The sequence below is a fragment of the Notolepis coatsorum genome (assembly GCF_963971535.1).
Source record: "Notolepis coatsorum genome assembly, chromosome: 17".
NCBI lineage: Eukaryota > Metazoa > Chordata > Actinopteri > Aulopiformes > Paralepididae > Notolepis > Notolepis coatsorum.
Window position 1 is genome coordinate 87,668,932 of NC_140181.1, and position 15,870 is coordinate 87,684,801.

Here is a 15,870-nt window from a genome sequence, read left to right on the forward strand (position 1 = left end):
CCTTGGCACTGAGGATCAATGCACAATGTCTGTGTGACGGGGCGTCGACCCGTCTATCAATATGCGGCATACAGGGGATGGGAAGGGAGAATAGCCAAAATTGTTAATCGGTGGGGAAAAAAAGTCTAAATATAATATATATCAATCTCTATATATATATATGTATATATATATTGAAACGTAAATGAGATTTTATAAAATAATTTCAAGAATAAAATTCTGAAAAAAGGCTTGTCATTTTTGTGTTATTTTTTTAATTGATTGGCAGATTGAATGCAGTATATCGTACTTGTGTTCCCAGCATCGATGATTGAGCTGCTCAACTGAGCAACAGAGTTTGAGCTGCTCAACTAAGCAACAGAGTTTGAGCTGCTCAACTAAGCAACAGAGCAACTGATCTGAGCTTTATAAAAGCAACTAGTCCAAAGGTCTGAACCAGAGGGTGTGTTCTACACAGTCAGCCAGGGTGATACCTGTAGGGAACAGCTTTGTGCCAAAGTTGCCCGTGCTAAAATGTACAGTATGTGTGCCATCTGTGCATGAACCAAAGAAGCAGATCGACTGTGAACTCCTTCCCCCTCATCCTGCAGCTTGAGGATGGTAGACTTGTCCAGAGTGGAACACAAACACTAAAGAGGCAGGACGTCCTGCTGCACGTATTCTTGCTTTGCACTGTGCTGTAGTGTAGTAGACCATCCGGCTTTAAAGCTCACTTTATTCTGGACTTATTGATGTATCTTTTGGATGAATCCTGTGTCTCCCAGTCTGAGCTTGTGTCTCACCAGAGTCCTCTACTATGCCTAATGTCCTCACTGCCCAGTGCCCACTACTCAGCCCCACATGGATTTGTTATCCTCTTCCCTTTCCGACCAGCAGATGGCGACAACCACCTATAATATAGAAGGGATGCAGAAAGTGAAGAATATGTTTACAGCATAATGTCACTGATTATTTTAATAGGCTTCTAAATAACTGTCTTCTGCATCAACGCTACAGGGCAAACTATGCATTTAATTTCCTTGGGGTGAGGGCAGGCTTTAGTATATATATATATGGGTTTGTCTAATCTCTTATTAATACCCACTTGATTCAAGGTGTAATTAAATAGCTTATAGTGAATTTTAACTAGTCGATTTCAGAGGTAGACGGAGACGCACGGTTACACTAAGTCGCTATGTAAGTGTGATGTAGGAGGGATGAGGAAACGGCGCCTCTTGAAGCAGCATGTTCTTCCCGCAGAGCCCCGTGCTGTTCTTCCCTGGCGCACACTGGATCCTCACAGAGAAAGCAGGGCATGTTGTGGCACACACTGGCACCCCCCACCCCACCTCCCCTCCAGTTAGGCAAGACCAGGCCCAGGATATATTTAGAACAGGATAAAAGCACGGCGGCCACTGCAGGCTAAATATAGGCCAGGATCAAAGCGAAACCCTTGTAAGCTACATTTAGCCTATGACAACCTTGTGCCCTGTATTTAGATGCAAGAGATGGGGGCTTCTCGGCTGCTGCTCGTTTATAAACGACACACTTTGTGATTATAGTAGTTTCTGCCTCGCTGCATTCGTCAAGGACGTTGCATTCGGTTACTGTGGGTGTTGAGATTCTTCCCACCTGTAACATGAGATCGATGAAATAACATTAATATATTGACTTTGATCGACAGTAGGAGGCCCAGTCAGATGTTAAGTAGAGATTGTCTTGTCTACTGCAAAACGGGCTCGGGTGAAAATTCCTCTGATAATAGCAGCTTTTGGAACTGTGCTGTTATCATTTTAGATCAACAAGACGGGCTTCTCGTCAGTTTCCCAGAGGATAAGATAATTTTAGGAATATCTGCACCTGGTCTGAACGGACAAACCAAATATTAGTTTTGGTTCATACTGCAAACGCAAATGAACCGGGGAGCGTTTACACTTTTTTACACTACACCATATTTTTTTGTATCTATTTATTACAAAAATATTTGCACTACATCCATAGGCTACCTCATTTTTGCATTAAAAAAAGTTACTTTTTAATACTTAATTTTGTACTTTAGGTTGTACTTTAGTTTGTATGTTGTATAATTTGTATATTATTTGGACTTTATTATTTTAACTTTTTTATTGTATGAAGCACATTCTCAGGGAGCTCATACACAACCAAGCATTTCACTGTAATGTACATGTACCTTATGTGTGACAAATAAAACAAAACGTGAAACTTTCCATAACAAGTAGGCAGGTGCAGTGGTCAGGGTCTGGAATGGATGAGGATACACTATGAATTGAAAATGGGGGACCCTGGTGTAAACAAGACATGGTCTGCATCCCCTTAACATTTGTGTGTATTGAGCCGTACTGTATTGTACCCATTCTGCAATCTGTTAAATAAAGTGTTCATTCATTCATTCATCATTTATTCATGATCAGTGAAGACGACGGTGAATAGCTGTGACTTGGATCATCCACAAGGGGGCAGAGTGGGACGGAGGCGGGCAGCCAGGCTACAAATGGTGCATGCTTCCGCGTTCCAGTTTTGCGCTCTGATTGGCCACTGATGTTTCTGGTCGCACCAATCGTGTGACGGCAAGTTCTTTCCCCGGTTAAGCTTAGGCACTCTTTCGAAGTTGGTTAAGGTTAGAGTTTGTCTTAGAGCATGGCGATAGAACGGTTAGGGTTAGGGTTTGCTGCTGGTCGAGGCGGAAATGGGCGCGTCACGCGATTGGGCGCACATGTCACATGACCAGAAACGTCAGTGGCCAATCAGACTCGCAAAACGCATGAACCGTTTGGGTAAAGCTTAGACGCGCCCGGTACGCGTCTATTCTTTTACCAACGTATTTCCAGTTCCGCGTTCTGCGATCTGATTGGCCACTGACGTTTCTGGTGCGATCTGATTGACCACTGACATTTCTGGTCATGTGACATGTGCGCCCAATCGCGTCTATGCCAAATACAACGCAGTTCGGTTTCCGGGTTCCTCTGATTGGCCACTAAGCCCATGTGACCGTGCTCTAGCACGCCCCCCCCTACTATGAGATCATTACCAACGTTCCAGAATGATCGGGCAGTACTAATGTTCTAGAATGTACTGCCATGACATCATCACACACGTTCCAGAATGTTCGGGCGGCACTAATTTTCTAGAATGTTCCTAACAATAGGTCTGTGGGTGAATTATGTACCATTACAACTACAGTACTGTATTAAGTTTCAAAAGTAAAAGTACAGTTCATATTCTATAGGGTGTTCTTGTATTTCAGTGCATTCAACCCTTGATTGACCTGAAGGTTGTTAAAGTGGTCCAGTTATGCTGCTCTGTGTCCCTCAGATTGCTGGTTTACAATGTTAAAGTACTTAATCTTCATCAACAGTTGCTGATATTGCAAATGTCAACAGACCAGGCTATTAATCCATAATGGAGGTACTAGAAGAATATAATGTTAAATTACCATAGATGTATCACAACAACACATGATATTGTTCGCTATTCCAGTTTATATCGTACATCCATTTGTGTAACTGTAAATCCATGTATATTTATTGTATATATTAAAAATAGTGGCTATTTATGTACACTTTAGTTATGGGTTTTCTTTTCTAATCAGAGTGATCTATCTTGAGAATGTGTTGTATATGCATTTATTTATATTTATATTAAATATAACTTATACTTAGTGTTATAAGAAAAGCTATGTCCTGACCTGTATACCCATTTACTGTGATTTACAGGTATTTTGGTAAATGGTAAATGGCTGTATTTATATAGCGCTTTTATCCAAAGCGCTTTACAATTTGTTTCTCACATCTTACCCATTCACTCACACATTCACACACCGACGGTGGAGGCAACCATGCAAGGTGCCAACCTGCTCATCAGTGTCTTGCTCAAGGACACTTCGACACGCTGCCCAGGAGGAGCGAGAATCAAACCGGGAACCTCCGGATTACCAGACGACTGCTCTACTCCCAAGCCCCCTATATTAGGTCTATTTTATTATTAGGTATTTTTACTTTGGTCTCTATCACTATATTTATAGTTAGTGTAATCAATCATTTGACCTGATGTACACTAGAATGTGCAGCATAACATTCTCTGACGTCTCACCCCTTTATGGAGGATTGTTGGCAAGTGACAGCTCTCACTTTTTTCCTCATTCTAGTGACTAGTGACACAACTGTCGGGTCTAGCTCGTATACTGCGTTGGACCACTAAACTAAATGTATCAGCAATAGTAATCATGGATTATCGTCATAGTTCTTGTAATCTTCAATCAAGTCAACTGTAAGTAATGCTTGAGACGTTATCTATAGCTAATGCTTGCATCACCATGGAGGTCCAAGGTAAATGTGTATCTCATGAACGTACTTTTCCACTGCATATTGTAACCCTCTCTGTCTGCTTCTAGATGAAATATTTGTGTTATCTTTAAAAAACAGGTCTATTAAGGCGGTTAGGTGGTCGAGCGGAGATTGCGTTCGTCACCAGCCCCGGAGCTGTGAGCTTGGTTCGCCTGTTCGAATCCAGCTCACAGCTCCGGGGTTGTCACCAGCTTGGCTGGCCGTCTGCACTGATACAATTGGCTGTATCAGAGGGTGGGAGAAGCTGGCGGGGTGGGTCCGGGTCGTTGTAAACAGCGACTCCTACAGTTCGGTCGGGGCGCCTGCTAAGCGCGGATTGGACGTGAGGGGGATAGTGTGGTCCTCCCACATGCTACGCCCTCTCAATGAGAATCCGCGCTGCCAGGTGAAAAGAAGCGGTGATTGGCTGGACATGTGTCGGAGGAAGCACGTGGTAGCCTCCACTCTCCCAAATGATCTGACTGTGGGGGGTAAAGCGCAGCGACCAGGAAGGGACTGGGAATTGGCATACGACTAACATTGGGATGGGAGAAAATCGGAGGAAAATGGAGGGGGAAAAAGACCAAAAAAAAAAAAAAACAGGTCTATTACCTGCTGTGGTAAATCTCCAGCGGTCTAGCCCCTTTCGTGACTGTGAAGCAAGGCCGGCATCACAGTCAGGAAAGGGGCTGCCTGCAGCCATCGTCAACGAGAGTCATTCACGGTCGGCTCTGTGTCCGAGTTTTCAAAGGGGGTGTGGCTTAGCGATAGGTCTAATAGTGTGTATTGCGCCGTACTGTATTGTACCCATTCTGCAATCTGTTAAATAAAGTTTTCATTCATTCATTCATTCATTTCTCCCCCACTACTCCCAAAAGTAACACTAAATAGATAAAGTACAACAACACCAGACTCAAGAAACTGTGTTCCCTTTGGCGCAATACACACAATTGTTAAGGGGATGCAGACCAGAGAAAGACGTTTGTCTTGTTTACATCAGGGTCCCCCATTTTCAATTAATATAGACATTTATGACATACACAACATACATGACATTAGGGATTAATAAGAACGAGCCGCCTCGGAAGAAGACGGCCTCTGCTGCTGAAACCACCGTCTCGCGTCGCCTCGCTGGCTCTTCCGCTTCACAGTGCGGCAGCAGGCGATAAGGGGGGCGTGCTAGAGCGCGGTCACGTGGGCTTAGTGGCCAATCAGAGGAACCCGGAAACCGAACTGCGTTGTATTTGGCATAGACGCCGCCCAATCGCGTGACGCGCCCATTTCCGCCTCTAACAGCAGCAAACTACCTAACGCCTAGTTTATCACTGGTTAAGCTTAGGCGACTCTTTCGAAGTTGGTTAAGGTTAAGGTTAGAGTTTGGAATCAGGGCTGGCGTTCTATCGCCCTGCTCTAAGACAAACTCTAACCTTAACCAACTTCGAAAGAGTGCCTAAGCTTAACCGGTGAAAGAAACAGGCGTCACACGATTGGGGCGACCAGAAACGTCAGTGGCCAATCAGAGCGTAGAACGCGAACGTGGAACTGGAAATCCGTTGGTAAAAGTATTCAGGCGCCCGGTACACCTGCATCATCCCTCCCTCTGGGAGGTCTCAGAACTGTGCTGACAAACAGCCTCTGCACGCCAGCGCAGAGGGCACGCCGCGCTCAGCTGGGTAAAGGACAAAAGTGTTCAGCAGGTGTGTGAGAGGTAATGAGCCGACTTACACAGTGGTGATGCTTTTAGTGAATCTACCATCAGCAGCAGAGCATCCTCATTGAGAGTTCGCCAGGGTGCCTGGTTACCGTGAACAAACAAATCACAATGTGACACACACATTCAAATTAATGTATGTATTTGTAAATGTTTATATCTACTTTCTTAAATATATATTTTTAATACACTTGTTGTCATTTATTCAAATCTATTCTAATCAAATCTGTAATTTGATGTAGGCTGATCTGCTCATCTGTATAAGTAAGTGAGTAGGTTTTATTTATAAAGCACATTTAGTTGCACCAAAGTGCTGTAGCCTACATATTAATGGTACTATAATAAATCACCGGAAAATCATGGTAAATAAGGCAACCGGAATCACCATATATGCAATAATTCTCTTGTCATCATGTGTGCCACTACTTTGTTAACAATCATTGATTTCATAACGTCATATAGACTTAGGGAGGCAGGATGGCCTAGAGAGGTAAAGAGGCCAGCCAGTAACCCCAAAGGTTGCTGGTTTGATCCCCGCCACTGACAGGAGGGTGTATTCCGGCTGTGAGCCATGGTGACTGAAAGGTGGCTGGTATTACGTCTACAGTGCCCACCATCCTGCCTAAGTGCCATTGAGCAAGGCACTGAACCCCAAAACTGCTCCAGGAGGCACTGCACTGCAAGGGACCCTGCGCTCTGACCTCTCTGATGAAATGCATGTGTGGGGGACTGTGTGTGTGTGTACATGGAGGGATATGAGGACTGTGTGTGTACATGGAGGGATATGAGGACTGTGTGTGTACATGGAGCGATATGAGGACTGTGTGTGTACATGGAGGGATATGAGGACTGTGTGTGTACATGGAGGGATATGAGGACTGTGTGTGTACATGGAGGGATATGAGGACTGTATGTGTACATGGAGGGATATGAGGACTGTGTGTGTACATGGAGGGATATGAGGACTGTGTGTATGTGTAACTAGGAGGGATATGAGGACTGTGTGTGTAACTAGGAGGGATATGAGGACTGTGTGTATGTGTAACTAGGAGGGATATGAGGACTGTGTGTGTAACTAGGAGGGATATGAGGACTGTGTGTATGTGTAACTAGGAGGGATATGAGGACTGTGTGTGTAACTAGGAGGGATATGAGGACTGTGTGTGTAACTAGGAGGGATATGAGGACTGTGTGTAACTAGGAGGGATATGAGGACTGTGTGTATGTGTAACTAGGAGGGATATGAAGACTGTGTGTCTGTAACTAGGAGGGATATGAGGACTGTGTGTATGTGTAACTAGGAGGGATATGAGGACTGTGTGTATGTGTAACTAGGAGGGATATGAGGACTGTGTGTATGTGTAACTAGGAGGGATATGTGAAAAGACGCATTTCAATTGCCTTGTGTACATTGACAATAAAGTAATTTATTATTATTATTGTAAAATTGTCATAAAATATGAAATTATTAGAAGGGAATATTATCACTGAGAAAAGTAGCCTATCTATTTCATACACAACAGTAAAGAAAGCAATACATATATGACAAATATAACAACAAATATGGTACAAAATAAATAAAAAATATATATACAACAGAGTAGGTGTGAGGTCCAGACTAAATTCAGTCTTCTGGCCGCCTCACCTATCCGAACTCCAGGGGGCCCTTTGATGGAAGAAGCAGGCTATTCTCGATTCTCGCAGGACACACACTTCAATGTTATCTAACTCGTGTGTGTCGTGGTGGGGTGAGTGGGCCCTGGATGGAGAATCAATTATTGGCAGAGGAAGAAGCCAAGGTCAAGTGTGTGTGTGTGTGTGTGTGTGTGTGTGTGTGTGTGTGTGTGTGTGTGTGTGTGTGTGTGTGTGTGTGTGTGTGTGTGTGTGTGTGTGTGTGTGTGTGTGTGTGTGCGTGCGTGCGTGTGCGTGTGTGTGTGTGTGTGCGTGTGTGTGCATGTGTGTGCATGTGTGTGCATGTATGTGTGTGTGTAGGAGATTTAGACCTGGGTAGTGGCTCATGTTTAATTGCATGTCAGTATGGGGGGAGTTCGGTAGTCCCTGTTCTTATCTGACAAATAGAGCTCTCTCTTTCTCTTTCTCTGACACACACACTCTCCTCATCTCTCACCCCCTCCTCTCTCACACACTCTATTCTCTCTCTCTCTTTCTCTCCCTCTCACTCACCCTCTATTCTCTCTCTCCTTCTCTCTTTCTCTCACCCCCTCCTCTCTTTCTCCCTCTCTCTCTCTCTCTCAGACACACACACCCTCTCTCACCCTCTATTCTCTCTCTCTCTCTATTCTCTCTCTCTCTCTCTCTCTCTCTCTCTCTCTCTCTCTCTCTCTCTCTCTCTCTCTCTCTCTCTCTCTCTCTCTCTCTCTCTCTCTCTCTCTCTCTCACACACACCTGCATTCAACCAATGTCTGTTTGGAGAAGCTGGTTCACTGGACTATCGAGACCTGGCCCCAATCTCTTTGAAGGGGGAGTCATCTGTATCTAAGAGTCTGACAGGCCATCATTTTTACACCATATGTGAAGTCATTGATAAATGACAAAACACAGAATGGTTAATTTGGTCCAAACGGACAATTTGTTTCCTTAAACCAACTTCTACGCTTGTCTATACTAGTATGCACTCAGAGTGTAACACTCAAGCTCGATACTATTCGACGAACAATGCCTCTGAGCCTTAGCTGCCAGAGCTGCACCCCTCCTGCTGACATGTTGTTCACAATCTGTATGTCGCTTCGAATAAAAGCCTCAGCTAAATTACTACTGTAAATTGTAAGAGTCCTTAGTTATCATCACTTGTAGCAGACATTGTTATTCATTTTTAAACATCTTTCAGACTCGAATCTCATCTCAAAATGTAAAGTCAATTATAATTTTACTCTTTTACTTGTAGAAAGTAGCCATCTTTATTCCGGATTTCCCTGTTAAAAAAATACCACAATGATCCGTCTCCTCATTAATAGACTGTCTCTGATTCAACCTCTCCACACACACACACACACACACACACACACACACACACACACACACACACACACACACACACACACACACACACACACACACACACACACACACACACACACACACACACACACACACACACACACACACACACACACACACACACACACACACACACACACACACATACTGTGACTCCGCCCTCCATGTCAATGATACAATTAGTCTGATTCCCTCTAGAGAGGAAGGTATAATCTGTATAATATGTATTCCCAAATCTCCATGTTTCAGCCATTAGTACTGGATTACCCTCTGTCGCGGCTGGGATTCCATGCACCTTGAATCTCCATCACATCCTGCTAATTGACACCTGCATCGATACAAATCCAATAATCCTTTATTTGGACTTGAGTGGTGCTCTGTTCTTGCAGTTATCGTTAGTCAATAACTTTGACTACTGTGCAGCAGGAACGATTGTAGCGTACACGGTTTGTTTATGTGGGTTGTGTATTAATGTACATAGTTTGTGTTGGAATCGATAGCTCTAAAGTTTAATTCACATATTATGGAGCATCAGGCAAACACTCATCAGCTATAGGAACTAACGACAGCAGAATTTGAGAACTACTAGAAATGTTTGATCACTAAGTCTAGGCAGTGGTGTTGCTATAACCTCTTACTCGTGTGACAGGAAATGACAGTTAGGCTATGTGAATTGAGAGGACTTTGCCCCAAATTATATCAACAGAGCCATGAGATAGAAAATGCCTGTGGACGGGGAGCTCCAGTAGCTCACCGCGTATCTCGGCGCTATTTCTGCGTCGGGAGGAGTCGTGCTGCGTCACGGTTCTGGTTGACTCCGAGTTCGATTCCCGGACCCGCCGTCATTTGCCGAATGTCTTCCCCTGTTCTCCCTCCCGTTTCACTCTACAACTGTCGGTCATGCTTGACCAGAAAAGCGATAAACGCTAAAAAAAAAAGTTAAAAAAAAAGAAGAAAATGCCTGTGGATAATGTAAAGCAGAGGCGCTTTGAAGTAATTGAGCAGCGAAGGTGTTTTTCCTCTAACCGACTTGCCTTCACGTTTCTGGTCGGCCACATATTCCGTCACCTCCCAGGAGTCACCTTGCCGCCCCCTCTTTGCTAGCGGAGGGAATATCCACCCTCTTCTCTTACCTCTTTTCAATTATCCTCTTGGCACCATTTTCACTTGCCTACCCTCCCTAGTATGTGTGTAAAATCTGTTTAAGGTCTGACTGAACGAGTTTGAGAAACTCCTCCTCCTCCTCCTCCTCCTCAACACCTTCCCTCGCCCTCAGCCTTGCCTTCGCCCTCTCTCTCGCTGAGCAGCCTTTTGTTGCCGTACACTAGCATTGTGTGCACAAAGAAAAGGATGTCCTCGTCCAGAGAGAACGCCATGTGAAATTATTGTATTCTTGTGGTGAGGCTTCTGAAGCATAGCAGTGTTTGTGCCAAACGCACGCACGCACACACACACACAGAATTCACAGACACACATATGTGTGTGTGTGTGTGTGTGTGTATGTGTGTGTGTGTGTCCCGATACCCACAAAGGATAAATGCAGTAATTTTAAGTTTGTTTTGTGACGCACACCCCAACTATTGGCCCCATTGCCCACTCGTTCACTAACCCCAGGACAAGTATAATAGTATACAGTATTTGGTCTCGCATTTGAGTGTTTGAGAGGTTTGTGTTGGAGAGCTGCCAGGATCAGGAGAATGTGCATCGTTGCTAATAAACAATCCTTTAAATCTATCCTTTGTGTCGTTATTTGTGTGGGTTGAACTCGTGAATACGCTGTGTGTGTGTGTGTGTGTTTGTGTGTGTGTTATATGTATGTGTGTGTGTTTGTTTGTGTGTGTGTATATGTGTATGTTGTATGTTGTGTGTGTAAATGGACAATACATCAAATTAGGTTGACATCTGTTCAGAGAGAGAGAGAGAGAGAGAGAGAGAGAGAGGGGGGTGAGAGAGAAAGGGAGAGGGATAGAGAGAGGGTGAGAGAGGGTGTGTGTGTCTGAGACAGAGGGGTAGAGAGAGAGAGGAGGGGATGAGAAAGGGGGAGAGAGAAAGGGAGGAGAGAGAATAGAGGGTGATAGAGAGGGAGAGAGAAAGAGAATAGAGTGAGAGAGAGGAGGGGTGAGATAGGAGAGAGTGTGTGTGTGTGTGTGTGTCAATTCACATAGCCTAACTGTCATTTCCTGTCACACGAGTAAGAGGTTATAGCAACACCACTGCCTAGACTTAGTGATCAAACATTTCTAGTAGTTCTCAAATTCTGCTGTCGTTAGTTCCTATAGCTGATGAGTGTTTGCCTGATGCTCCATAATATGTGAATTAAACTTTAGAGCTATCGATTCCAACACAAACTATGTACATTAATACACAACCCACATAAACAAACCGTGTACGCTACAATCGTTCCTGCTGCACAGTAGTCAAAGTTATTGACTAACGATAACTGCAAGAACAGAGCACCACTCAAGTCCAAATAAAGGATTATTGGATTTGTATCGATGCAGGTGTCAATTAGCAGGATGTGATGGAGATTCAAGGTGCATGGAATCCCAGCCGCGACGGAGGGTAATCCAGTACTAATGGCTGAAACATGGAGATTTGGGAATACATATTATACAGATTATACCTTCCTCTCTAGAGGGAATCAGACTAATTGTATCATTGACATGGAGGGCGGAGTCACAGTATAGGCTGCCCCCCCCCCCCTCTCCTATAACCACACCACTGGTCAGCAGTAGTGGGAAACTGGTGTGTGTGTGTGTGTGTGTGTGTGTGTGTGTGTGTGTGTGTGTGTGTGTGTGTGTGTGTGTGTGTGTGTGTGTGTGTGTGTGTGTGTGTGTGTGTGTGTGTGTGTGTGTGTGCGTGCGTGCGTGCGTTTGGCACAAACACTGCTATGCTTCAGAAGCCTCACCACAAGAATACAATCATTTCACATGGCGTTCTCTCTGGACGAGGACATCCTTTTCTTTGTGCACACAATGCTAGTGTACGGCAACAAAAGGCTGCTCAGCGAGAGAGAGGGCGAAGGTAAGGCTGAGGGCGAGGGAAGGTGTTGAGGAGGAGTGTGTGTGTGTGTGTTTGTTTGTGTGTGTTGTATCATGTGTATGTTATTTATGGCATGGAAGAGAAACAGAGGACTCTGCACAGCAGTATACCTCCAGTGACCTTCATTGACCCGTCCAAGGCAGGTACTTGTGGAGAGATTATACTATTCCCACAACCCCACAACCAGTAGAGTTGTGCACTGCATTCAGTGTGCATTACTGCAGGCAACAGGACACTGCCAGGATTTGACTAGGTAACATACTGGGTGGGCGGGTGTGTGTGAGAAGTCTTTCTTGATCCATAGTTCCCTGTGAAATCATTTTCAGAAAGAACGAGAGAGAGAGAGAGAGAGAGAGAGAGAGAGAGAGAGAGAGAGAGAGAGAGAGAGAGAGAGAGAGAGAGAGAGAGAGAGAGAGAGAGAGAGAGAGAGAGAGAGAGAGAGAGAGAGAGAGAGAGAGTAGGTCAATGCCAAGGGGTAGAGCAATGTCAGTTTCCTAAAGGCAATGAGAGGTCCCCTCATCGTAAAACCTGAGTGATAAAGAGAGAGAGAGAGGGAGAATTTTCAATTCCCTGCTGTGAATAAAGCTTTGCAATATGTTGACTTTATTGTATATAGTGCATTGTGTAAAGTGAAGGTCAACAATGACCTTGTGACTGAATCAGTGCTTGTAGTGAGGGATGATGGGATGAGGGCTGTAAATCATATAAATTGCTTTGATAGAAAGGCCGTTCGCATACCAATCTAAATCCTGGAGTAATCGTTTATAGCCTAAATAAGAGTTGTCATAGGAATCAGTGTTGGTTTGGTCAAAGTGCACAAGGCACACATACAATTACTGTACCATCAACCAGACATGGTTCTCAGAGTTGACAAGGTTTGGGGCTAAAGCTCAGACCACCTGTGCTACATAATAATTTAAATATTCTTTGGGTGATTCCTGCTTTTCTGCCTATAACATTACTGCCTACATTTAATTATATTTAATCTAAAGTGACAATGTGCATTTTTCTATACAGTATGAATTAATTACTTAAGTTCTGGAGCATGTACAAAGCAAATTGAGACCACCAGTGTGCATAAAGGAAACATGTTTTAGCTGCCATGCATACGCATACTTTTAGTGAAAATCTTAAAATGGAAAAAACAAAAATGTAGTTGCATTTTCAAACTTTATTTAACTTTGACTTTATCTTAAATAGTGTGACGAGCCTGGTGGTGTTCAGACTTGTCACGGTTCAAAAACAAACAAATTCAAATGTCCACACAAGTGTAATATCAATCAATAAGAATATTTATTGAATCAAGGCAGAATATAGTTCAATGGGCAAATAGAATGGTCGTAAATACAGTCCGATGTCCAAAACACAAAACAGGCTCTCGTACAGAAAAAGGATTGTTCAATACTAGTCGTCCGGTCCAGGGTCTGTACACAAGGGGGTTTCTCAGCCAGTCTAGGGTCCAGTACACAAAGAACACCTTCTCGCCTTCACCTCTCCTCTCACTACCGCTCACCTTCACAACTCCGTACACAAACAATCTCTCTCTCAATACAACACTCCTCCTACCTCACCTCCTCTCAACTCAACTCTATCTGACCTAGTGTATTATAGTGTGTGTGTCTGGTGTGTGTTTGCGTGTGGGATGTGGGTGATCTAATGGTGCACAGGTGTGTTCTATCAGTACTAATCAGCTGCCTAATTGCTTCCACTCCTCCCGTGGCAGTAGTAACGCCCGCCCTTCACATATCCATGAGACGGGGGGTGATATCTGTCACAATAGTTCCATTTAAATTTCAATATTGTAAGTCAGAAATTTAAGGAAAGTGCAGTATCTGTCTATTTATGTGCATTTTGGAGATGTTATAATGCAGTTTTCAGGAGTTTCTTGATGTAGGGGTGCCCCAGTGTTTCCTATTTATTATAATTTTCTGTCATTGCTGGGGTCAACTTGAGATGTTTGATTTGAATTTGTGAGAAAAAAAATAGATAAGAAATTGTCACAGATCTAGCCTCTTTTCCTCCAGATTGATGCATTTAAATGTTAAATGCATGCCACCCCAGGTGAAAATCTGCATAAAATGTATACCTAGGTAAATGGAATATTGCTCCACTTCTACAAGGGCTATTTGCATATTCTTGGTATCTAGGTATATCTATGGACCGCAGCGAATGTATTCTCAGTGTCAGAAATATTGTGTCTATTACTAGGCTTGCTTAAATTGTGATGAAACAAAGGAAAATATGAATTATGATTTTTCTTTTCATCTTTGACAGTGAATAACACCATGATAATAATGACCAAACTTAAAAAACTACCACTGAACTCATTCAGTACCCTCTTGAGATCATGTGTACAAAAGATCTAAGGAAATTAATATAGGGAAGATGATAAAACTGAAGGTTCTGTATATACAGTACTGAATTCTCCCATCCGGACCAATGCAATTTGAAATATTATTATAGAATATAGAATATATGCTTATACATTACCTTATTATAGCCAATTCGCACATTTATATATATATATAGTATCTTTCAAATGGCCGAGTTCAATTTGGATATAGTATCACCAGGCGTGCATAATAACTAGGGATGCTCGATATTGGCTTTTTTACCGATACCAATATTCCGATATTGTCCAACTCTTAATTTCCGATACTGATACCGATATCAACCGATACCGATATATGCAGGGTTTCCCCCCAAAAAAACTGAATAATTTCAGGTAACTAATAATTTCACTGGATGCATTCAAAAGGCTTTCTACATGTAAGCATTATCTGTGCAAAATATGATCATTAAAAAAGTAAAAATTAACATTACATATCTCTTGTTGTTGAATTAAACCAACATGCATACTTTTGACAATAAATAAAATAAGAATTGGTTCTTACTTGCTTGCCTGGGTAAGTAAAGGTTAAATAAATGTAAATTTTTTTTTTTTTTTTTTTTTTTTTTTTTTTACCGATGCCGATATTTTCCGATATCACATTTTACTGCCGATATCGGCCGATAATATCGGTCGGCCGATAATATCGGACATCCCTAATAATAACAGATACTGATATTTACTGTAATCGACTGTACTTTTTTATTTCCCCCACAGTGTAACCATTTTGAAACTAATTTCAGATCTAACTGTTCCTACATGGTAACAATAGTGAGGAGAAACTGACTGCGTTTCAATATTTGTCAAAAACGTTACCTTTTGTAGCTTATTATCGCGAATCATAACAATTATTGATATGATTCATTCAGAACGCTGAACTTTGAACCACCATAGTATGTGACAGGAAGTGTAGATCGGAGAAATTTCAACGCTGGCCGATAGCTATCAATCTCCTCTACAAAAAACTACAATTCCCATGGTTCAACATTTCCATTTCCGGTTCCGGGTCAGATAGACGATTACATATCGAAAACTTAAAACGATATAAGTACACTTTTAACCTATTGCTAAACTATTGCCAACCTAACGTTTTACATTCTACATGCATTTGTGACATAGTCGTGATGTTAATACTTGAAAACGGTTGATTTTTAAATGACAAATTCAAGTTTCTCAAGTTTCTTTAATAGTTGTCATACAGAAGTACAGAATACTTTCATACAAAATGCTTCTTACTGTTACGCTCCAGAGACTGTGCTAGACAAGATAGTATCAAATAACATAGTATAGCATGTAATTTAGAAGAAGAATTATTTTCATCATTCATAAAAATATGCCTATACGATCATAATGTCAAAAGGGGTCGGTACCGACCCCGTCGAGTGGAA